The following is a 25,319-nucleotide window of genomic DNA, read 5'->3' as shown; positions in this document are numbered from 1 at the left end:
TGGGTACACTAGGCTCTGGTACACTGTTCATTTATATCACAGCCTTTTCTTCCTCCCCCAGTGGATAGTAATAAAGGAGCCCCCAGCTGCATTAATTGAGATATGGCTTTTCAATAAATATGTAACATTTTCTTAACTTTGTAATATAGCTTCAATGTAAGCAGTCACATCAACTAGATCAGCTAACTCAAGTAAGCAAACCTCTTATTTTGTCAGTCTTATTCTGCATAGTTATTGCTATGTAAAATAATTGCCCCATCACTACACATAAATGATGGACAGCAACATGTAAACCTTTATTTTTATAAACCTGAGAGTGAATGTAGAATGTTTTGCCAGAATGCAAGTAGATTGCTATTAACATAATGATTCCCATTCCTTATTCTGTATTTGAGTGTATAGTTACAACATCTAAGATAAGTGGCATAATTTATCTTATCACATTACTAATGGCAAAATCTTTTCACATTCAGTTCCTTCCTCTGCACAATCTATGCATTTGGTCATGCCCTCTACAATCTTCAATCCATGCTGATGCAGCAGACGTAGTTTCTTACAGTTTCACATTTCTGATTATTTTCAAAAATTCATTCCATAATTTACATCAGCAAGAGTTGTAAGCACAATATTTTAGAGATAGATTGGTGCATGTTTAACGTTTTCACTGAATTAATTAAGTACTTTGAGGGACAGCCAAAAATTCATACATTAGATTTTATCAGTAGACCACACATCATCTTAGAGTGATTTAGCATTGCAGTTATTGTTGCAATGGATGTCCCGGCTTTTTTCTCTCCTTCAACTAATCCAGCTGTCATCTCTTTTTATAATTATATTGTGCTGCATTTATTTATACAGAGAGTAGTACAGTTTTAGTATTTACTGCTCATAAGATGATGAAATACTGCATGATAGTTGCAGCAGCTGGTACTGTTAGCGACTGCTGGAATTTGAAAGAATGCAGCACGTGTAGCAAACTGCACACAGACAACTGGTTATTTTATAATAGACTGTATTTGATTAATATGGCTTTCTGGCTAGCTATTATTAATCCTTTAACAAGATGTTTGCTAGGGAAAAAGTGCACCTACAGAACCAGGAACTATGGTTAATGCATATTGCAATATAACATATAAGGGATCATGCTGTTAGCGGCTATTAGCTTTCCTCTCGGAATATTTAAAGGAACAGGGAAAGCACAGAGGTGGACTGCCACAGTACCTTACAGTTGAAATAAAATGTATTTTGATAGAAATGGTTAAATTAGAAATCATATAACAATGCTGTTGAGTCTGATGTTACAGAATTATGATAGCTGTAAATATCGAAATTTCAAAATAATAGAATCAGATTGTTACTCAAAAATCTCCAGTACAGTCATGTTTGCACAGCTGGACATTTCACCTACTTATTAGCAAGTATGCTGACTCTAAGTTCACACTATCTTGGCCAAAGAGGAGCAATAAAACCATGTATTCTCCTTACTGTAGAACAGTTTCAGAGTTAGATTTTTGTTACTAATTCAGGGTATGGAGTGAAGTCTCCCCCCATGGTGATGTGTAGGGGAGAAACCCGCTAAAACTTTGCATCTCTGTATTTAATTTTTGTTTATAAATATAGTCCATTGCAATATTCACAAAAATGGTGTGCAATTGTATAGGGCTAGTACATTTTCAAAAACATATACCAGATCACTACATCATTCACAACCTGCCATGCAAACACAGAGCTAAGCCACTGTGTACCTAGAATTGTCCAGGTATGGACTGCATGCATATAATGATACCAGGTGGCCTTGACCATGATTCAGAAAGTATGAACCTATAGTATAAGTCCCTTTGCCACAGCTGGACAGAATTGTTCTGTAAATGTAGCATAAGTATAAAACCAAGGCCACAATCATCATGCATAGATGATGTGTTACTCAGCATAACAAAACTGAACAGGAGCATACTATGTGAGAAATAGTCAGAAAATGGACAGACGCTGCTTTGCAAATCTGTTACCTCTTACTGTACACCAATATCCACACAAGCGCTGTAGGGCAAACACTTTCACTTACCCGTCAACAGAGTGGTGAAACAGGTCTGCCACTAGTAAAAAAAGTATAGCACTAGATCCCCAGGTTTAAATAAATGTAAAACACCTGTCCTCCTCTGTCAGGGACATACCTGTGAATTGCCCATGGGCATGACTGCGGATCAGTGAGGAGGACAATGTACAGCTATCACACAGAAGGATGCATGTAGGGCACATATTGATATCCTCCTACACACAATGAAGTCTGCTATTATGGGCACACATCTCTGGAACAGTACATATATGTACGTGTGTGTGTGTGTGTGTGTGTGTGTGTGTGTGTGTGTGTGTGTGTGTGTGTGTGTGTGTGTTTGTGTGTACATACATATAGCACACCTCTGTGCCATGCATTCCTGCAGATACACATTTTTCACATCCACAAGGTACTGGAACCTCCCAGTAAGCACACTGTTCCCTATACTGCTGTGCAATCCTTATAATGTACAGGTCATCTTATATAATCGGAATAACTTGGATAAGTGAGGTGTCCACAGGTACTGATATTGTGTCCTCACACAAATTGCTGTTTGAATGAGGAGCAAATTCCAAATATACCAAATAGCTTTCAAGAATGTATTACAGCTATGCAAAAACTAGACTGTAATGTACTATAACTATACCAACCATATTTAGGTCACATTATATCAAAGTGATGTGCACCAACTCTGTACTCTAATCAAGCTGGGGAACCAAATGCCAGGTCTTTACAACGTTTTAATTTAACATCCTTACATTTGTAAGAAAGTGGACATTTCATCGGTGCAAGAGATTTTAAACGATAGAAGCTGAAAAATGTAAGAGACAAATGTATCAATACTTGCACTTGCTTCTCAAGGCATTGCATGTGAAGTGAAGTGTAGTACTTGAATACACATTCTGTTTGTCCATCTGCTTACTAACCAAACACCTCCTGAGTCACTGATTATGGGCTCGGTCTGCTTGAGCTGGGATTATATGTATTGTGTTGTGGATTCTTCAGTACACCTAAGAAATAAATACCATTATTCATAATGAAAACTGTAGAATGGTGCATTGTGGAACAGCTGCACGACTGACATTTATAAATCACATCACATTAGTATCCTGCCTGTGTGTGAGCCACAATGCACAAAACCTATTTATGGGAATGTGCATCATGTTAGCGAGTCCACCTGCTAGTATCATACAGATCACAATGAGCGTCTCTTAATGTGAATGTTATGCTTCACAGCACAAAAGAAAGTCAACATTTGCAAACATTTCTGATTTGTACAGTGAGAGTTGTATATATCTTTTCTACTTTGCACTTCCCTTTTTAAACAGCATACTGTGCAGTATCTACTTCATGTTTGGTATAGCAATATTCCTTAGTTTCACTGGAGTCGCTTTCATTCAATCATGGTAGAATCAGGAAATAGGTGTTTGCTTGAATTCTACATTGTCATTTAGGCTGGAACACACTTTAGAAAGCTATAATAAAGAAATATAAGTAAGCCAATTTGACTAAATCAGACTCAGCAAAGATAGATGAGATGAGACCTTATGAAACCAAAGAAAACTGATGAGGAGGTAAAACAAAGGAACTCTAACATAATACATAAACTCTCTGTACTAGGCATCAATCCATATGTCACCAGATGGGTGGCAAACTGGTTCATTGATAGAACCCACTTAGTCAAAAAAGGGGAAGCCACCTCAAGCAGTAGACCCATAACAAGCGGCATACCCCAGGGTTGGGTCTTAGGGCCTCTGTTATTTGGGATATACTTTTCTGAGGTCCAGGTCAAAACCACTGGGCTATGGCTAACCAAGTTTGCAGATGACTGCAAGCTGGGTGCTATCATCCATTCCCCTAGTGATGTGGACATTCTCCAAGAGGGTCTCACTCAGATAAATGATTGGTGCCAGAAATATGGCCTCAAGCTGAATACCATAAAATGGCTTCAGAATAATAATGATACCCTGGGTCTATGATACACAATAAGTTTCAGAGCTAGAAAATAAAAATAATCTTTATTAAAACAATAAATAGTAAGCACTTTCGTCCCTTTTAGCTATTAACGAGACTTCATCAGAACAGTTAAATACTAAAACACAATCCTTATATACAGGAAGTACCACAAATCAATTTCCTTTGTTAATTGATACTTAACAATGTTAAAATAAACTTTTACAACTCTTTCCTAAAAAAAAGTAAAAAACATTTCAGACACATTCTTATTACTCAATAAATATAATGCTTATAATTTTAAGGCTCTTTTCTTCAAAACAGGTAATAAAGAAAGGTAACAAATAAATATATTCATTTAACCCTGAGGGAAAACGGGAGTTTAACTTAACAATCCATTGGAATACTTTTACTTCCAAACAATGCATCACCATCCCCTTTGGGGAGAGTGACATCCTCACAAATTATCACATTAATAACAATGTCCTAAACACGCAATCAGTCATGAGGGATATGGGCACCCAGGTTGATAGAAACCTGACTTTTGACCACCATGTTGTTTCTGTTGTACGGAAAGCCTTCTACATGGCCCACCTCATAAGTAAGGGTATCTCATCCAGGGACAAGGAGGTCATAGCATCCCTGTATTCTTCCCTTATAAGGTCCATTATTGAATACAATGCCCCTTTCTGCATGTACCTTGCAAAGCACATGCAGCAGCTGGAGGGACCACAGAGGTTCCTCACCAGGAGAATCCAGGGCCCCAAACATCTACCATGCACAGATAGGCTAAAAGCCCTATCCCTCTACTCAGTTTCATACAGATTCCTCAGAGTTGACCTCTGTCTGACTTAGAAGGTGATCATGGACACCACCTTGATGGGACTACTGCGTATCCGCAAGTCAAGCTCCACTCAAGTAACTCACACGTGTGCCTCAACCTGGTCTGTGACAGCAACAGGACTTGTTGGCAGGACAGATTTGTGTCCCAGAGACTCCTCCATCTATGGAATAGACTCCCTCTCCATGTCAAGCAGAGCACCTCATTATCCCTTTTCAAATGCAACCTGGATAAGTGGACGGGAAACAGAAAATACACCACTGGGATTCTACCTGTCTCCCTGCTAGACAGGGGCAATGGGTGCTGACTTGTCTAAACATGGGTAAACTCTTGGCTAGGCTTATAAGGGCCTCAGAGCCAATAGTCTAGTAGCCTCCTATGATCCTATGACTCACTGAGATGCAGGAACAAAGGCTGGAGGTGGATCATGGGTTTCTAGTGGGTCTCTTTGTTTAATTTCTCCCAAGTCTTTTTGTTTCTAATACCATTACAGAAAATGACTCCATTCCTAATTCAGAAAATTTAAAGGTCATGAAATTAGTATTGTTTCAGTCTTTGATGTTAGCCAGAAGTGCTCTTCTCAGCACTCCCAATATGCCCAGAACTGACTCCTTCTGTAATTCATAGCATTTACATATATTGGCAGCATATCTAAATACAACTCTAAATTATTTTTTATTAGACCTGTTACTCCTACTATTATTGGAACTCTCTGGATATTTTTTTCTACATTGCTCTTATTTCAGCCTACAAATCCTGGTATTTTATGACTTTGTGCCTTTGTGTATGTAAGATAATACAATCACTGGGAATAGCAATTTCAATTACCAGTGCTACTTCTGTCTTTTTCTTGGACTGCTATATACCTTTTTCTCACATCTATTTTTTGAACTGTTGGTAATGTGTGATACCATGTGACATTAATGTCATCATTCTCTATAATGATTTATGATTCATCTTTCCAATGCTTCTCAGTTACTTCTATTTCTAGTGTTTGCACAATCCCCAATGCAATAGTTTTGTCATATTACTGTGCCTTTCAGCATACATGCCATCTGCCATTAGTGTATCACACCCAGCAACAAGATGTCTGTTTCTGTTTCTTTTTTATAGAACCTGCATTTGTCTATTTTTCCCACATGTTCAATGGACTTTGTAAACCAACGTGTACACAGTCCACTGTCCTAGGCCACTATTATTCCCCTTACCCTTTCATCTTTTGGTTTCAAGTCACCTTTCCTTAACCATTCTTGTATCAAACCTGATCAGCACGAGGTTGTTCCAGAAGATCTCTGTACTTGCCAGTATATTTATGGATTTTCCCTTTTTATTTCCTACACATCTGATCCTTTTCAATATATTCTTTCTTTTGTTTTTGACACATTCATTTCCTGTCTGATTTTAGTCTTCATCTGGTTTGATTTCCATTCTCACTTCACACTGAAACACTCCTGCTACACTAAGCAGGGACATCATCTTAGACTTCTTTTCCTCATGTCTTAAAACTTTCACTGTGTTTGGATCTGGTGAGGTCAGCAGATATGTATGCAGTCCCACTACTCTGCATCTATACATGTAATCCGTTTTGAGGAGGCTCACACCTCCTTCAGAGTGAGCAATATATAATCTTGGCATATGTGATGAACCTTCACTGGACCTGCAATCAAGGAGCCTCAATCCTCACCACTAGAACCAGTGGGGGATGTACATTGTGAGGATGACAAATTACCAGATGCAACTCTCTGCATCAAGTGCAATTTCTCTTAAGAGCACACAGAGACCACAGTCACTCCGGGGCTGGTTTCTCCCTATTTCTCCAGACCCCAATAAGACTCCCCACTGGTACAGCTATAGAGTTGAGATATCAGCTGAGTGACCAAGCTAAGACCTCCAGCACCCTCTCTGTCCAACCAGTGCTTCGTGTCCCTTCCCAAGTAGCTGACACACACACTCTTTGAGGTTTGATTTACACACACACACACACACACACATGGGAAAGGCTGGCACAGGTTTGCTACCTATGCCCCGTTCTGCCCAGACTATAAGGTAGTTTCCTCTGCCACCAGTCACTCCTTATCACCTGCTTTAAGGCCCTTAACAAAGGGTGTCCAATCTTACTGTGTAGTGTTACTGTTAAAACAAGTGGTAATTTGACCAAGAGCAAGGCTATTAAGAGTGGCCTACACAGTGTCACCAAATAAACATGCAAGTACTCTCAGAACTTAAATATCTCTATACAGATCAGCTACAATGAAAGGTTTAAATATATTTAATAATAAATATTAAAAGAACAGAAAAATACTCAGTATATATTTATAGCAGCATAAGAGTTCAAAATCACAGGAAATATTTAAAACAACATGGCAGGGCAGTCTCAGATAAATAAAGAAAAAAAAATCTAAGCTGAGCTTTACTATATTCCTGACTGAATCTAAGAGAATTACTATACCTTAGTTAACTTACTTACAGAGCAAGGCAAGTGTGTGGTGAATGGGTCCTCTGGTCAGGTTCAAGACAGACTACATAATGCTCTGTCTCTCTCAGAGAGTTCTTAAATTAATATCTCAAATATTACTGCTGGGATAGCTTACAGAATGACATCATTTCTTGTCATCTGACTCTATCCCAGCATCCACTGGTGAAAATACATAGACAAGGGCTTTTCCTGAGATCTTTGGCAAATGGTGGAAGTCATAAAACAACAAAACACTTACAAGACAATGCAGGAAGCTCCTTAGTTGTAGAGATTGTGTCTCTTGTTGCACTGAAACTGAAAGATAACATCTTTCATGGCCTGGCCATAACATAATTTAATTTCAGCTATTTTTCTGAAGTTAACTTTCTATATTCCAGTTTCTACTTTTAAGATATATACATCTAAACAGTTACAATAGTGCAAGTACATTTCTGTTCTGTTCCAGCAGGGCATGCTGTGGTTACATTTTAAGCACTTTGCAAAAACCTTTTCAACACATACTTCTGTACCAGCAGTTTGATATACACCTGACATACAGTTTTAATACATTTGTAACACAAGTATCTTATATGAATCATGTTGAGATTCACAAATGACATATAGTTATTTACAAAATTCCAGATAGCTGGGCTGGCAGTCTCTCCCTTTTGTGACAGTATACTCTGATTTTTATATATCATTTGATAAGAGTGAAGTATTTTTCTTGTTTTCTTGCCCAACTGATCCAATACTTTTTGGGCCAATCAACTACCACAAAACTTTAAGTTAGAATTGGTTTACAGCTTAAACTTTATTCCTAGATGTCAAGGCAGTTTTCAGTATTAGGTTTAGTATTTTGAAGTATTGTTTGCAGAGTTTTATTATCATTTGTTCATGTTTTATTGCAAATCCTTCATCGATTCCCAAATATTCATTCCATCCTGCTCAAGTTCTTTTATATCACATTCCTATCCCAGACTAATATTTTCTCACTGCTGCAACTTTCCTGTTTTAAATGTTGCTCTTGCACATTTATCAGGACCAAATTACATTCTTATATCATCTGAGAAAATGTAATAATTTGTAGTTGTGCTTTCAACTCCTTATCTGATAAACTATATAATTTTAAATCATCCATAAAAAGTAGATAAGGTGCCTTTAAACAAAATGTTGGTTTCTGGGAGCCAAATTGTAACCATATCCTAATCTGTTTATAAAAAGCTTAATGGGTAAAAGGCAAGAAAAAGCAGCAGCAGTGACAGATAATCACCCTGGAATACCCATTTCAATTTTTACCCTGGGATAATAATTTGTTGCTTGTCATGCCTCACCTGCAAAGTAGTCTGCAATTGTTTCATGGTCACTGTAATATAATTGATAAATAGGTTTATAGATTAGTACTAGGCTAACTGCCCTTGTGGGCTATTTTAAGCCTAGCCAAGTACCCCATGTGAGAATCAAACCTTATACCTTGCATTTGTAAGGCAAACACCATAACCATTATGCTAACCTGTCATGGAATGCATTGTGTGTTCCTTTATGCATGAATGTAGAATGATGTCAAATGCTTTTTTCATAATCTATCTATGCCATAGTTAATTCTTCCCCTTTTACAATTCTGTGTTATGACTTAATTTAGCAACAAATGATCATTTGTTCCATATGACTTTATTTTGTTACCATTTTGTTTTATTGCCATTATTGGGTTTTTTTTCCAGTTGACCATAAACTCTGTCTGCATCAATTCCAGTATACAGTTTTATACTGCCAGGAGCTTCGTTATTGGTCTGTTGTTTTTTAGGATGGCTTGCAGGTTCACTGTTAATGAGGAGTGTCATTTTTGTGTTGTGAACCAGTATGGTGTCTCTCCAGGATGCTCTTATAAGTAGTTCTTACCAAGGGCTAAATGTTTGTGTAAAGATGTTAATACTTTTAGTTAGAAGTTATGTACTGCATTTGAGCCTGAAGTATTCCACTTAGGAGCTTTTTCTTAATTTTGTCTCTTCATTGGCCATTACTTCATCTATTTCATATCCACTACATTAGAGCTCCTTACTGTTTCTTTTAATGCTTCTGTCCATTCAGCATCTATGTTACATATGTTAAATAGGGTCTTCATAAGTACTTCTCTAAAATGTGTCTATTTCTTCTTTTTTGGTGGTGTTTCTTTTCCTTTTGCTTTGTTTTCCAATTCTCAATAAAATGTTTTGGGTTATCCATAAATTATTTTGTACTTTTCCTTTATATTTATCTGTATACCTTCTAAGTTTTTCTATCTGTGCTAATATTTTTAGTTTATTATTGACCATAGTATATGATAAATTTTGATCTGTCTCAATACTGTGCATTGCTTTTATCTAAATATTGTTTATGATCTATTAACTTTTCTATATTATTTTACCAGTGATAATTTTTTTGTTTTAATTGTTCTAAAGTTTTCTCTATTCACTGCTTCCATAGTAACATTTTAATTGCACCATCCTTTTTCTTTGTTACTCTTTGTTTTTATGGTAACACTTTATCTGTTATTTGTTTAGCTGTGCAGTAATATACTCTAGTTATTTCAGTTATATTGTGTGAATTTCTCTTAGTATTCCCAATTACTGTGTTCATCTGTTTTATCAATCTTCTAACATTATGGGCCTTATTTACTTTCTGTAATCTATTTTTTTTTCATCTATCTTAATATGTTTATCCATCTCTATTAAACCAAACAGGTCTTTCTTTAAATCCCTTTCTAATGGATTGAGTACATCTTCGTTGCTCTCTGTTTCCTCTGAGCAATCTACAGAAAGTTCCATAAAAACTTATATATATATATATATATATATATATATATATATATGTATATATATATATATATATCCTCTTCAGATGCACCCTGCTTTATATGCTACTCCTTCATATGGGAACCTTTTGGCCCATCACTCTGCAATATTACTCATGTTTGAGTTGTCACTGTTTCCTAATCCTTTGCTTGCTGTGCAACTTCAAGTGAGCTTTCATACAGGTTTCCTACAGAAGGCTCCAGAGCATCATCTTGTTGCAAGTCTTCTTCAGATGCCTTCTGCTCAATATTTTGCTCCTTAATCTGGGGGCTGTAATTCCATCATGCTACAACATTGCCTGTGTTGATTCTCCACACTAAATCAGTCACTTCATAGATAATCCATAACTTCATTTTCTATTTGTATAACTTCTAAAATACTAATTGTCTTTTCTACATTTCCCCTTTGTTTTCTTATTTTTTGCATGGTGGAACGTTTCATATCTGAGTGCCTTTGCCTATATTTCTCTTCAAATATCTTTGCAGCTGCTTTTTTATATTGATTAGCTTGGCTTTCTCATTTGCATAAATATTACACAATACCAGATCTCTTTTTCTTTCCCATGTCCATGTTTCTTTTTTATAACTTTCAAAAATCTCCAGATTTTGTTCTTCATATTTCCATGCATCCTCTCTCACTTCTTTTTTTCCAGGCAGCCCAAAGATACTTCTGTGTAATGTTTTTCATAAATCTGTTGTATTACTTAATATAAATTTCTCATTGAAGCCTTTGAAAGTTTTTCTTGTTCAATAATTTTTCCTTCCTTTAATTTCACTTCTTGTGTAATAGTACCAATACATAATTTCTTTCTTATCCTCAACAGTCCACTCTGTCATCTTTATAGCTGTTTTTTGGCCTATATGTTTTTGTGAGTTTTTGCAGACTTCTACTTCCTTCCACAATATGAGGGGCTGTCCTCCTCCTGAGCCTGGCCTAAAACCATTGTAGGAATATTTACATGTCTTAATGATTCTACACTACCATTTATTTCCAGTCCTAACACCAATGTATACACCAGGATTGGGCACTTTTTTATCCTGGGGCCTGTGCTCCCATCTGTCTTTTTTATTTTTTTAGCCTACCTCTCTCCATGGTATATGCTATATAAGATGCAGTCTATATAGCAATGTTGTCTTGGTGAGATTTTGTGAAAACAGGGTCCATTGCATGAAGGTACTCACCAAGACTTGAGGATGAATTCAGTTCCAAGAATACTACTCTCCTTTTTTTGCTGATTTCATCTTTCCATTTGGACCCTTTCTCTGGTGCAAGGACAAACAGACGTAGGGAAGGATAACGTCATACTTTTAAGTTAGATAGGAATATGAGCAAAAAGGAGGAAATCCATAGCCAACAGAGCCCTTAATATTACAGTCAGGCAGTAGGCCAGGAATTGCCCATAGCCACCCTCTGGAGGCAAAAGCAACTGCAGAAGTTCTGTTGGAAACCAGACTCAAGGAAAGAATGAGAACCTATTCAAGGAAGAGTAAGCTATTGTAACTTAATCATAAATAGTGCAATGATATATCAGGAGTGTAATGTGAATCACAGAGCAATAGGGATTAGGCAACAGAATTATTCATGATCCCTGAAATTGTGCTTGCATATGCATCAAAGAAACTACAGGTAGACTTCCTTTATAGTTATTTTTGCATGTGAGAGAAGAAAATAAATTGATCTGTGTCATTCAACCTATGTGTTTTTGTTTAGCAGTATATTTTCTAATTAGAAAATTTTGGATGTAGCTCATTGGGGTATACATCTTTAAATATTAGAAAGTTCGTAGACAGGAAATGAATGTCAGGAGGTAAACATTTTTCTAGAAAGCAGCCATGACAAAGACTCATGGTGGCTGGGTACACATCAAAGCTGTATGAGATTTCAATAAGCATATCAATAAATAATACAAATGCTCCAGAGAGTGGGAGGGGACAGTACACTGCAAACAGACACAATGAAGAATGGGAAAATGCAAATTTGATCTGGTGGTGCAATAGCATTTAGGGAATGTTGCTGGTGTAGAAATGGAAAAGCTCAATGGTGAAAGACATGATTATGGGTGGTAACTAGAGAACGAAATTTCAGATTTTGTCGGGAATTTTTTTTTTTTCACAATTAGAGTGATAAGGCCCTAAAATGCCAATTTAGGTAGTGGTGGAAGAAAGACTGGGGAGGAGAATGGCCAGCATCTTAGCAAAAGCTGAAATGTACAATTCAGTTAGCAGGACCATTGCTTTTGTCATCAACACCTGTGTGTGCATGTGTATATAGGTGTACCTAAAACGACTGCAGCAACATAAGATCAACAGTAAAAGAGTGACACTGAAAAAGACTAAAACACAAAAAAAACTGACAACATTGAACTTATGCTGGGGAGGGTTTTATGCCCTTTCCTCACTGCTGTGCAACCTCATAGCTGATATATATATATATATATATATATATATATATATATATATATATATATAAAATTAGCAGGGGGGATGGGGGCAACCAACCCCCACATGAGGGTGCAGGGAGGGCTACTACTGCCTCAAACCTTGCACAGTTCTCATAAATGGGAGCCATTACTGACCTCATGCATGTGGTAGCTACTATTGCCCTCATAGATACCCCATTGTACATAAGTGGGAACCATTGCTGCAGCTATATCAATCCCATTTAATAATATTAAACAGTCTTCCAATTTTCCATCTTTCAATTTAAAAAAAATAAAATGATCATCTATGAAGAAAGACTTTTTAGATGTGAAGTTGTATAAGGGTGTAGTAAACAAGTGTTTAAATCTTGTGTATATGGAAAACTCAAATCTACAAACTCCTATGTACATCCTACAAGTTGCTACTCAACCCAAACTTTGAACTGTGAGAGTTCTGAAGTTGTTTCTGATAGTGACACGTTTTTGGATGAATTACATATTTTAAAGAACACATTTATGGGTAGAAGTTATACTGAACAAAATATACATTTTATTTTTCAAGATTTTTTTTTTTACAAGAGAGCTTTGAAATATGCTCATACATTCACAGAAGGTGTAGTTGCACATATAATAAGGCAAATGTTGAAAACATTGTGGAATGGGCATACATCCGGCCTATTAGTTATACTGTAGAATATTCAGCTATGAAACAATGTGATTCATAATAGCTGAAACAATTTAAGGGCAATTTGAAGGTATTTAATGTAGTTGGGGACATGCCCATATTTATGAATGCAAAATTGATTAACTTAATTTTTTAAAACACTGTCATTAAAAAACACACCTCCTCCTTAATGCCAAAAAAACAAACTATTGCTATTTACTCCAACTATTAAATCCACCCCATTAGACTTCTCTATTACATCCATCGATGGTACAATCATAGCTCCCGACCCAACTACAAAACTCTTAGGGGTATTGATTGACCACAACCTGAACTTTGACACTCATATCAATGCCACCATCAAAACTGTCAACAGAAAACTTGGATCCTTATATAGGATAAAATTTTTTCTCACCCCAGACGCCAGAACTTCTATTGCCCAGACACATCTAACCTCCACACTCTTTTATGCCTCTCCAATTTATACTAATCTTTCCAAAAGTAACCTAAACAAGTTGTCTACTTCTTACAACAATATTGCCAGGTTTGCTACTGGGTCCTCCTTCAGAACACATCACTGTCTAAACCTAAAACTTCTAGGATGGCTTGAACTAAATAACCATCTAAACTTTCAACAACTCTCCATTATCCATAAAATTCTACACCAGCCTAGTAATACTCCTATTCTCAGTAGCCTCATCTCCCCCTACACAAATCTCACTAACCTTCGCTCAGCAAATAAACTACTAGTTACCACCCAGAAATCCCACAACAGGGCAGGTGATTCACTTTTCTCTAATACAGTGGGGAAGATCTGGAATAAGCTTCCCACTAAACTTACATCTCTTTCATCATTAACACTCTTTAAAAAACAACTAAAAATTCTACTAAAAACACAATGGCTATGTCCTTGTACTAACCCTGACTAACCCCCCCCACCTTATCCGTACTCAACAGACCTCCTCCTTCACCCACACCATTGCAGCATTAGCATTTTTACCCCTCCTTCCCTCCCTTACATCCTATTTCCCAGCATGCCATCACTGAGTATTTCTCCTCACTACACTACCTTCTCAGTGTACTCTTATTTTTCCACCCTGCACTTTTACTTTTCTTTTCTTTCATTATGATTATGTTTTCTTCCTCTTATACTTATCCTCCCTAATTTCTCCTACTTCCCTGTATTATACACATTTTATAACCCTTTTATATCTTTTGAAAAGCACATCCTACCCAACTTACTAACGTTGAAGCTCTATCTCTTTCCCTTGGTAATAATCACTGTATTTTTACCCTTTTTCAACTCAGTTCTCAATTTCTGTATCTTCTTTATTTTTGTATTACTGAAGTTGATGAAATAATTCTGCAAGCATATTCACCTTATCTACATTACATAATGTATTTATCTTGTTTTGCACTAGCCTGATGTTAATTAGTTTAAAGTGGAGCTTTTCTCCCCGGGCCTCTACTGAAAATGGACATGTATCCAGCTAGACTAGCCCGGTCAACAAATGTAAAATAAATAAAATAAATAAATAAAAAAATATCACTTAAAACATAAGCAAACAGGCATTGACAGAAAAGAAAACAAACCACTTTTAACATTGTTGTTCATTTTACAATCATTATACATCACATATCTTTTCTTTCTTTATAATTATTATCCGTCCAACATTACATAATTTGCTCAATTCCTGCCTTCCCTTAAACCTCACTCCTCCTCTTCCTAAACATTATTCTGCATGTATTGTTCCCAAAATTTCCATTTATTTCCATGTAATCTGCTCCCCCTTTTCTAAAGATTTATTTTCAAATTTCTTCATCTCTCTTATAATATTCAGAATTTCAAAAACAGTTGGTTTAAATTTTCATTTCCATTTTTCAGTAATGGCTTTTTTTTGGCAATCAACAGAATTAAACTTAACAAGGCCTTACTTTGTCTAAGTATTTCAGATCCTGTGTCCCAGTTCAAATGAATCATTTCCTTAGGTACAATTATTTCTTCACCAAATATTTCTGACTGCAGGAAATTTTTAAAATCTGCCAATTCATTACACTCCCAAAACATAAGTTCCCAGTTACCTCGTTCTTCCCCATCACACTTCTAACATTTGCTATCTACCTGAGGAAAAATTCTGTGAAGTCTGCTTGGGGAATAAAAATATATTTGCAAACACTTCCAAGCAAAAATGCTAAACCTTCTGAACTTTGTTGCATATTTCGAAGTCATGCATATCTCCTCCCATTGTTTCCTAGTAAATTGCTTTTCCACTCTCTTCTCCTAGTCTTTTCTGATCTCCTCTGATCATAAAATATTTTATATACCCTACTAGTTATCCCTTTCTTAAACAGCAGATACTGTTCTTGATTTAACTACGAACTCAACCAGAGCAGGTCGTTCACTTTGGATTTGCCTCTCTCTTTTTCTTCACTTACACTCATTGGTAGAAAAGGCAGTCTCTAGCCTGCAGTCCAAAAGTCTTCTTGGCCTCATCCCATTGTGTTACCTTTCTCTCTCTCTTGTTATTTTCTCCCAATATCTTGGTTCCTTTGAAAGTTTTCTCCAGTAAATTCTAGCCCCTCTTGCTTATTTTCTGTACTCCTGTTTGCAGTCATCCCTTGTCCATTCTCAGGTTAGCTTAGTTCTTAGAATACTTTCTACTACTTTATGAGTATAGTATTTTGTATGGTTGTTATTATTCTCCTTAAGGATCTGTAAACAAAATCCCACTCTCTCATTTCTTGATCTTTATCCCTGCTTCAACATCATTCTTTTCCACTTTGAATTATAACCTTCTGCTTGTGTTATACACACACACACACACACACACACACACACACACACACACACACACACACACACACACACACACACATATATATTTATATACACACACACACACACACACACATATATATATATATATATATATATATATATATATATATTATATATATGCCTTATTTGTGTAGTTCTAAAATATCCTTTCAAATCAGGCAATCCTAAGCTACCTTGTTCTATTGAAAGGATCAACTTATTTCACTTAACTCTTGCCCTCTTCCCCTCTTCCCCTCTTCCCCTCCCAGATACATTTTTTCAACTTTTTATTCATTATTACCCACAACTTTTCCTCTGGCTGATAAAAATATGCCTGGTCCTTACATAAAACCAATGGGACTAAATAATTTTTCTCTGCTTGTATCTTACTATCCATATCATTAAGAGCTTCCAGTTTCTAATTTTTTGTAGATTTTTTATTCTCTTCCAACTTATTCTTAGCTGCCATAACAAATGCCTTTTTAATGCATACTCTTAAATACTTCATCTTATCATGTCCCCATAGATATGGCTATTGCTTAAACAATTTTTGGTTCGGTACATAATTTATGGCTATAGCCTTTGTTTTATCTTCATTAATTTTATATACTGAAATGTCTTGAAACTGTCTCAAAAGGTTCCACAACACACTGAAATGTCCTGTTCTGGATTTATCAGATACAAAATAATATCATCTCCAAATAAAGCCAACTTTTCTTGATTACCATACCAATTATATCCTTGAATTTTTGAGTCCCTTATATGTTTGCCAATGGCTCTAAATATAAAGCAAATAACAACAGGGAAAGAGGATATCCTGCCTACTTCCTCTGTTCAAACACAACTTATCAGAGAGGAACCCTCCAGCTTCCAGTCCTTCATATAGCCTCATAATTAACCTTCTTCTTGTATCAGGGAATGCAAATGATTCCATTGTCCTTCTCATAAAATCCCAGCTTACTCTATCAACTGCTTTCCCTGCAACAAGACCCACCAACAACAGCATTATTATTTTCTTACATTCTGCTTCCTTCTGGATCATCATTGTTCTATTAACGTTGTCACATGTTTGTCTCCCCTCCAGAAAACCACATTGGTCTATGCCTATCCATGTTGGCAAAACATTTGCCATTCATTTAGCTAGTATACACATACACACTTTATAATCATGATTTAAAATTGAAATTGGTCTATATGAAGCTGGGTCTGATGGGTCTTTATTGACTTTGGTAATACAGCCATCATACCTTATTTCCAAGATGTTGGTGCATCTCCTCCTTTTAAAATACAGTTAAACAAAATCATCCAGATCTTTATCACTTTCTTCCCTCCTAACTTCCAAACTTTCACAGGAATAGAATCTGTTCCTATAGACTTTCCTATAAATTTATTATACATCACTGTTTTTATCTCATCTTCTCCTTTCTTAACTATTAGTTATTGAGCCTCAATTACCTCTAACCTTGGCATAATTAAGTCTTCCATAAATATTTGCATTTACACTCTTTCCCAGTTTCTACATCCGTCTGCTTTATGCACATTTTCATAACATTTCTGAAATATGTGCACTACTTCTACAGGATCCCTAGTTATTTTTCTTGGTGTAGGCCCACTGATTTTAGCAACTAACCTTCCTACTTTCTGTTTCCTAAATCAATCTGCTAAAAGTTTTTGTGCTTTGGAGCTGTTATCAAAAAAATAATTGCTTAACAGAAATCTTTCTAAACTCATGTCCATCTCTTCTTCTTCTCTGCAATTCCCCTTATTCTACAATCCTTCATCTTTTGTCAGCCCCTCTGAGTAATTCCTATTACTTCTTAATCATATCTATTTTTCTTTTATTTCTACCCTGTTTTTAAACTCCACTTTGATTTTATCTCACTCGCTAGCTATAACTTATGGAGTACTTTCTTCCCTAATAACTCCCAAATAACTTCCGCTATTCATTCTTTAAATTCCTGTTTGTAATGGGTAGGCGGAGAAGTGCCAGTATCTCATTTTTACTTCATTATCCTGCATGTTTACCTTAGTAATTATTGTCACATGATCTGAAATACTTATTGGATTTGTGTCAAAGTTCCCAATTGTTGTGCCTTAGGGAATAATATGTAAATTCTCTTCAAGTACCTATTACTAAATTCATGTCCTCCATACCAGATATTTTCATGGATTTCTTCAGAAAACTACTCTCTTCTGTTTTCCCTTCTAAGCCCCTCATATACATCCTTATTGTTGCAAATCAAACTCTGGTCTCCACTATTAAGAAATATTCCCTGATGAAAGCTGATTATTTTTCCAAAACTTTTTTAAGCTCCATAATATCTGTTTTTGGTGGAATATATATATATGCACCAGTCTAGTCCTCCTCCCTTGTCACTAGCCCCATACTACCACAAATCTACTATCATTATCTTTTTTAGACCTTCTATCACTATTGGAGCTCCTCTAGCAATTAATACAAGTACTCCTGTATCCTTTGTCCATATTATTCTGCTGCATATCCATCCTGAAATTCTTTCTTTATCAATTCACATGCTCATTCCTTTTCAAATATGTCCTGTAGTATTGTTATTTGCACTCTACATTTCTTAATATAATTAAATATTCTTTCCCTTTTTTTCCTTTTTGTTTATACATGTGAGACCATTCACATTCCAAGATAATATGGAAAGTGGCAATTTCTTTTTAAAATGTCTATTTCCAGCTTTTCTGATACATGCTCCCACTAATGTTTGGCAGGTTAATCCTTGATTCAGGTTTTTTCTTATCATCAACACTGGAACCTATGTCACATTTTACAAGACTGTTTGTTGTAATGAAAGCCTTCAAATAAATAAAACACACACACACACACACACACACACACACACACACATAACATATCCATAAGCTGTTAATACAAACACATAAAACTATGTACACCTCAAATAATGATGTTTAACCCTACTAATATAAACAAGTGTCCCAAGTAATCAACTGAAAACACATGCCTTAATTAACCTAAAACTGATGCTAAGGTGCATGTTGTTGCCTGTACTTCTACTTACACTAATTGGTATATGTTCTTTTTTATCTTTATTCACCTCCCAGATGTGAAAAACAACTTGCATGTTTTCAGAAAACATTAACTTTTAGCCTTGAAGATACCAGTTTTTTAGCTTTGTATTGCCCTATTATCAGATTGTCTCCATGGAAATGTAATAGGAAAAAAATGTAGTCCTCAGCTGCAGGCTTTTAAAGACAAGCTGAAACACTTGTTAAAAGAAAACTTTTCATTATATTCAGTGTTCTCTTATTTACTTGTTTCCACTTAAAAATTATTATTAGAATAAGTCAAGGGTTTTAATCCAGACATTCTCCTATACAAAAGTAAGAGACAAGATATCAGCTCTACATACATTATGATCTGTTTACTTTTGCACCCCATTCCTCACCTCACCATTCCAAGATTACAACATATTAACTTAAACATGCTTTTGTCTAGCCTTTTTCTATTTTTGCATTTGATGCCTACAATTCTTAATACTAAAAAAGAAAAAAGAGAAAAGAAAAAAAAATCTGTTTATTTTAGTATCTGTATCACATACAAGAACAACTTAAAATGCTTTACTTTAAACATGCACTTTATATTGTGGAAAGTTTCACAGAAATACTCTTAAGAACAGAAACTATTTTACTTAGTTATCTTTTTCCCTCCCCTTCCCTTTTCTTCAGTGTCCTTCCAAACATTAATGACATGATAGTGAGGCAAATGCCTTTCAGTTCCTCACAAGTTTAACAAAGTCAAAAAAAGTTCATTATTTCCACTTTTTCTTATACAGCGGTATTTCACAAATGCAACTGATACTTTGCAATCTCACATTTATTCACTAATTTCCACAATGCTGGTCTTCCTTCTGTTCATCTCCTTCTCCCAACTCCAATTTCTATTTCAGATCCACGGTACTCCCAATTCTTCTCCTTTGCTTTTCTCTGTCTCTCAAGCATTTCCTTTGGAACATTAGAAAGGGTTTCACTGACAAAGTCTCTTCATGTGCTTTATTATCAGAAGAATGAGATGCAAAGTCACCTTCTACTTGATGGCTCACTTTTTTGCTAGATAAACTTTTGTAGTTCTTCTTTAGCCTGTTCTGCATCAAAAAATGACTTTGATCCTCCAGGAAAAATATTCAGAAGACAGCTGGATACAGCAGCTTAATCTCACATCTGCTTCTCAAATTTCCCTGAGTGCTGGAATAAATGTGTCTCTTCTGCCTGGTGTACAGTCAATAATCATTTTCCACAAACACTCCACTGTCCCAAACTTTTAATATTTTACCATTTTGCCACAGTTTTGTCAGTATCAACTCGTTCTGCTGGTAGATTTGCATCTTTACTAATATAGGCTGTGACTGCTTTCTCGCTGCCAGATTTGGAGCATACACACAGTGTGCACTTTCAGTTAACAGTTGCTGCTGTGGAATACCATTCCAGTTGCATATTTGTGCCTTCATAAAATTAATATAGTCTGTTTCTTCTAGTTTCTCTGGTACAGCAGAAAATTCCAGATTTTCCCTACATGCTCTGTACTCTAATTCTACCATTTTTGGTACATCTCACACAGTCTTTACTTCATTTTGACCTTTGATTTTTGCAGTTTTATCAGCTCATCTGACTATCTAAGCCTTCTCCAATTTTCCACTCTTTTGTTATATGAGCTGATATACTCCTTCAGTGTTTCATTTATTTTAATCAGCTCTGAGCACATTTGCCTTAGTTTTCCTCTAGATTACTGGAGGACATGTCTTGCACCAAAGCTGGGGGCAGGCTCTCTTAGATTCTTCTTTGCTGGCATCCAGGCAGTGTACTTACCAGCCAGTAACTGAGTATTCTAAAAGTGAGAGAGTTCCTAGCTCTTGTGTTTCAGTTCCTTTTTTTACACAGTATGCAGCCATCTTGTAAAGTCCTCTATGTGATAATTTAGGTTTATAGGTTCATAGATAGGTACTAGGCTATCTGCCCGAAGGCATTTATAATCCTAACTGGAATGTGTTGGCTTTCACCGCCCCCTCTGTCCAGCAGAGCCATTGAAGTGATCCCTGGGGTAAACTTTCTGTTTCCCATCCACTCATCAAGGTTTCTCTTGAAAAGGGTTAGCAAGGAGCTCTGCCTAATGTAGATTGGAATCTTGTTTCAGAGCATGGGAAGTCTCTGGGACAGGAATCTGTCCCTCCAGCACATCCTATTTATTGTTGTGGTGAGGTTTAGATCCCTGGAGCATGTGGCTCAAGGGGACATGGTTTTCTTTAGGTGGAGCATGTCCATCAATTCTGGGTTGGACATGGCCTTGTATGTTAGGCAGACATCACCTCTGAGTAGGTGGTATGCAACTGAGTACAGCTGGAGTTTCTGCAGTCGAGCTGCATAGGGCATCTGCTTGAGACCAGTGATCCTCTTGGCGAGGAATGTCTGTGGTCTTTCCAGTTGTTGCAGGTGTCTTGTAAGGTACATCCCAAATGTGGCATTGTACTCTATGATGGGTGTGATGAGTGATGAGTAGAGGGGCCCAATGACCTCTTTCGATCTGGATGCAAATGCTTTTGTGATTAGGTGGGCCACATAGAAGGATTTTCTAACCACTTTGGCAATGTGATTATCAAAGGAGAAGTTACTATCTACTTGGGTCCCCAGATCCCTTATTATGTCTTCCATATTTAGGGGGATACCACTTATGTGGCAGTTTGTGGGTAGTTTGTTTTTTCCAAAGGGGATGACTATGCAATTTTTGGCATTTAGCTTGAGACCATGGTTTTGACACCAGGTATCTGTCTCAGTGAGACCCTTTTGTTAGATGTCTGTGTCAGCCGGAGAGTCAATTATAGCCCCTAGTTTGCAGTTGTCTGTGAACTTGGTCAGCCATAGTCCTCCTGTGCTTGCCTGTACCTCTGAGAAGTATATGCCAAACAGGAGGGGTCCTAGGACTGAGCCCTGGGGAACGCCACTTGTAACAGGTTTAGAGTCAGACCTAGCTCCTGCAACTCTTACCATGTGGGTTCTGTCCGTGAGCCAGTTGGCAACCCGTCTCATGATGTAGGGGTTTATGTTCAGGCTGGTGAGCTTGTCTATAATACCTGAGTGGGGAATAGTGTTGAAGGCCTTTGCGAGGTCTAGGTAGGCTGTGTGGACCACCTTTCCCTCATCTAAAGCCTTGGTAACTGTCTCAAAGAAGTCCAACAGGTTTAGGAGGCATGATCTGCCCTTAACAAAGTTGAACTGGGTTGGGTCCAGTGTTTGGAGGTTTCCAATGTCTCTGTTAATGAGATACATGATGATGCACTCCATAGCTTTGCAGACCAAGTTAGTCAGGCGTATAGGGCGATAGTTCCCTGGGTCCATTGTGGGTCCATCTTTGTGGAGCGGAATAACCATTGCTGTACACCATTCTGTGGACACATAGCCTGTGGAGAGGCTGAGTTTAAACAGTGTGTTTAGGTGAGGGGTTAGTTCATCTTTGAGCTCTTGTATAAGCAGTAAACACTGAAGTCTCATTTGTATTTAGCAATACCTTTCCCTACTGCCATAGTTTTGTCATGATCAGCTCTGCTGGTATGGTTATAGCTTTACTAATATAGGTCTTGGCTGCTTTCTCATGGCCAGGTTTGGAGCAAATACTTTGTGCGCCCTTTCAATTAACAAATCCTGCTGTGGATGTCAGACCAGCTGCTTATTCGTTATTTCACAAAATGAATACAGTTTGTTCCTTCCAATTTCTCTGACACAGCAGAAAATTTCAAGTTTTCTCTTAGTGGTCTGTCTTCTAACTCTACCATTTTTTGAAGCATCTTGCCTTGACAGGTTTCAAATTCAGCTAGCCTTTTCTTTATTTAATCCTCTGATTTTTGCAGTTTTATCACTTCACCTGAATAGTTACTTAAAGCTTCTATTTTTTCTATCCTTTTTGTTATTTGAGTTGATATATTTTTTTCAGTGTTTCAATTATTTTCATTTCCTCTAAGTACATTTGATGTGTTTTTCTCTAAATTACTAGAAGCTGTCTCTTGTACCAAAGCTGAATATGGAATTGCTTTTTGCTGAGTAGCTGCAGGCTTATTCCAAACCAATGTTTTCTCTTCACCTTTTGAAGTTGGTTTTCTTTCAAGTTCTCTAAGTTTCTTCTTTGTAGGCATATAGGCAGTGTACTTAATAACCAGTAAATTAATTTTACCCAATATGACAATTTCACTAGCTATTATTTTCTTAGTTTCTGCTTTCACACTGGGAGAGCTGAAATTAAGCTGTTGATAATTCTGCAGCCATCATGGAAATCCAATTAACTTACAGTTCTTATTAAAAAAAAATCAAGTGACTGGGCACATTACACAAAAATGAAATCAGGTGCTTATAAATGTGGCTTTTGTAACTAGTATAGATGCATTATTGCTGGCCAATATTTGGATGTACTAGGTTACAATACACCTATTGGGGCTAAAAAACACTTTAACAATTTGTCTATGGGCATTGTGTATTTAGCAAGTTGTGCCACTTACAATGCATTTTATGTTGGAAAGACAGAAAGTTGCAGCAAAGAAAACATTGCGCCATTTGGAAAAGAGACAAAAATATATTATACAGGCACAGTTCTGTCAGAATTAAAAAATGTATGTTTTGCACATAAGAATGTGGATGTAAATATCAAATGTGGGGACTTCAAATCTTTCTTAGAAAAAATGTGAATTGGAGAGGCAATGAAGATTAAATGGCATATTGTTTGCAGTATTAATTGATAATGCTTTCTTAAGAAGTATTTTAAAACTGAAGTCACAAATGAGACTTCAGTGTTTACTGATTATTTTGTCACATGATTGATTTCATATGAATAGTATGACTAGCGTGTTATAAATAGTTTATGTAATTCCTTTTGTGATGAAGTCTCACCATAAGTAGATAAGAGGGTACTAAATATTCATTGTTTTGTCCTGAGGTATTTATATCTCTAGCCAGCTTTTTTTTTTTTTTTTTTTTTTTTTTTTTTTAAGTGCAAACATTGTGTGTAAGCTCCATTTGTTTACTACACGTTATAATATTCTTTGCTTCTGTCTGCTACTTTTTATATATGTGTGCTTAATAAGACTGCTACATGGTGAGGCAGTATCTTAAAAAGGTCTTGTATCAGCACACCCATCTAGTTAAACACCAAATTAATTAATTAAATTAAAACAAATCTGTGCCTAATCACCTTCTGGGATATAGATGCTTATTGCTAGTAAGCACTCCATGGACTACAAAAGTTAACGTCTCTTCTCTTGGATTGTTTTTATGGTACATATTATACACATCACAGTGTTGCAGCACTTTCTCTATCTTATTTTTCAAAGATGTGGCTCGTGTTCTCTGAAGAGCCTTTTTTTTCTCTTAATCAGTTTGATAGAGTAATCTTGTTAGCTTTGAACATTAAATCTTGGACACAACTTATTCCTCCCTGAAGGCTATACGAGACTATGTTTCTTCACTGAGAGATGATTTTTGCTCTTGTCAAACCTCTCACTGTCATTTCTGTCAGTGACTTCATTTCACAATCATGGTCAGTACATGACTGGAATTCGTTTACTTTTCTTTTTGCCATAGACAACTGAGGAATTGCTCAGGGAATCTTTAGCTCTTCTAGTAATTCATGATTCTGTTCTGGTTTGCATGCTTGTCTCCGTATGTCTGTTGTATGTAGTTTCAAATGCCTGGTCTGTATTATACTTTCAGATTAAACCATTGCAGGTTGAGAAATATTCACTCTAATCTTGGTGCTACCTTGTTTAAAGACTTTTTGATTAATCTTTGCAGGGGTTTACTGTCTATTTTCTCTCATACTTCTTTGTCATAAATATATTTATGGAAATGTTCACATACATACAACATTGATCACAATATTTGACACATCTAAGTATAAATTATCTGCCTATACTGAAAAAGTTCTCACTAAGATATAGGAAAGTGAAAGGGTAACATTATTAATGTTTCCAAGGTTCCCCTTGCTTTTTTAAATTTGAGTGCTCTCAGTGAAATCAAGAACAGTGATAATGTAAAGTATGTCAAAGTGAAGCATGATATGCATTTTGGAGGAGAGGTGTTAGTCTTACAGACAGGCAGGCATAAGGATACCTCCCTTGCTGGAATTTCAATTTGATTCTGTATTTCTTCTGTGAATGTCTGAAGGTTTTTTATTCTGTATCTTTTTGCCTTGGTCTTGCAACCCATCAAGCCTCTGCTGTAGGACTCAGGCCACTTCATTCCCTAGTGGAGAGAATGATCTGCCAG

Source organism: Protopterus annectens, chromosome 4.part0, assembly GCF_019279795.1.
Source record: "Protopterus annectens isolate FY-2018-M chromosome 4.part0, PAN1.0, whole genome shotgun sequence".
Taxonomy (NCBI): domain Eukaryota; kingdom Metazoa; phylum Chordata; order Ceratodontiformes; family Protopteridae; genus Protopterus; species Protopterus annectens.
Note: the sequence above shows the minus strand (reverse complement) of the source record.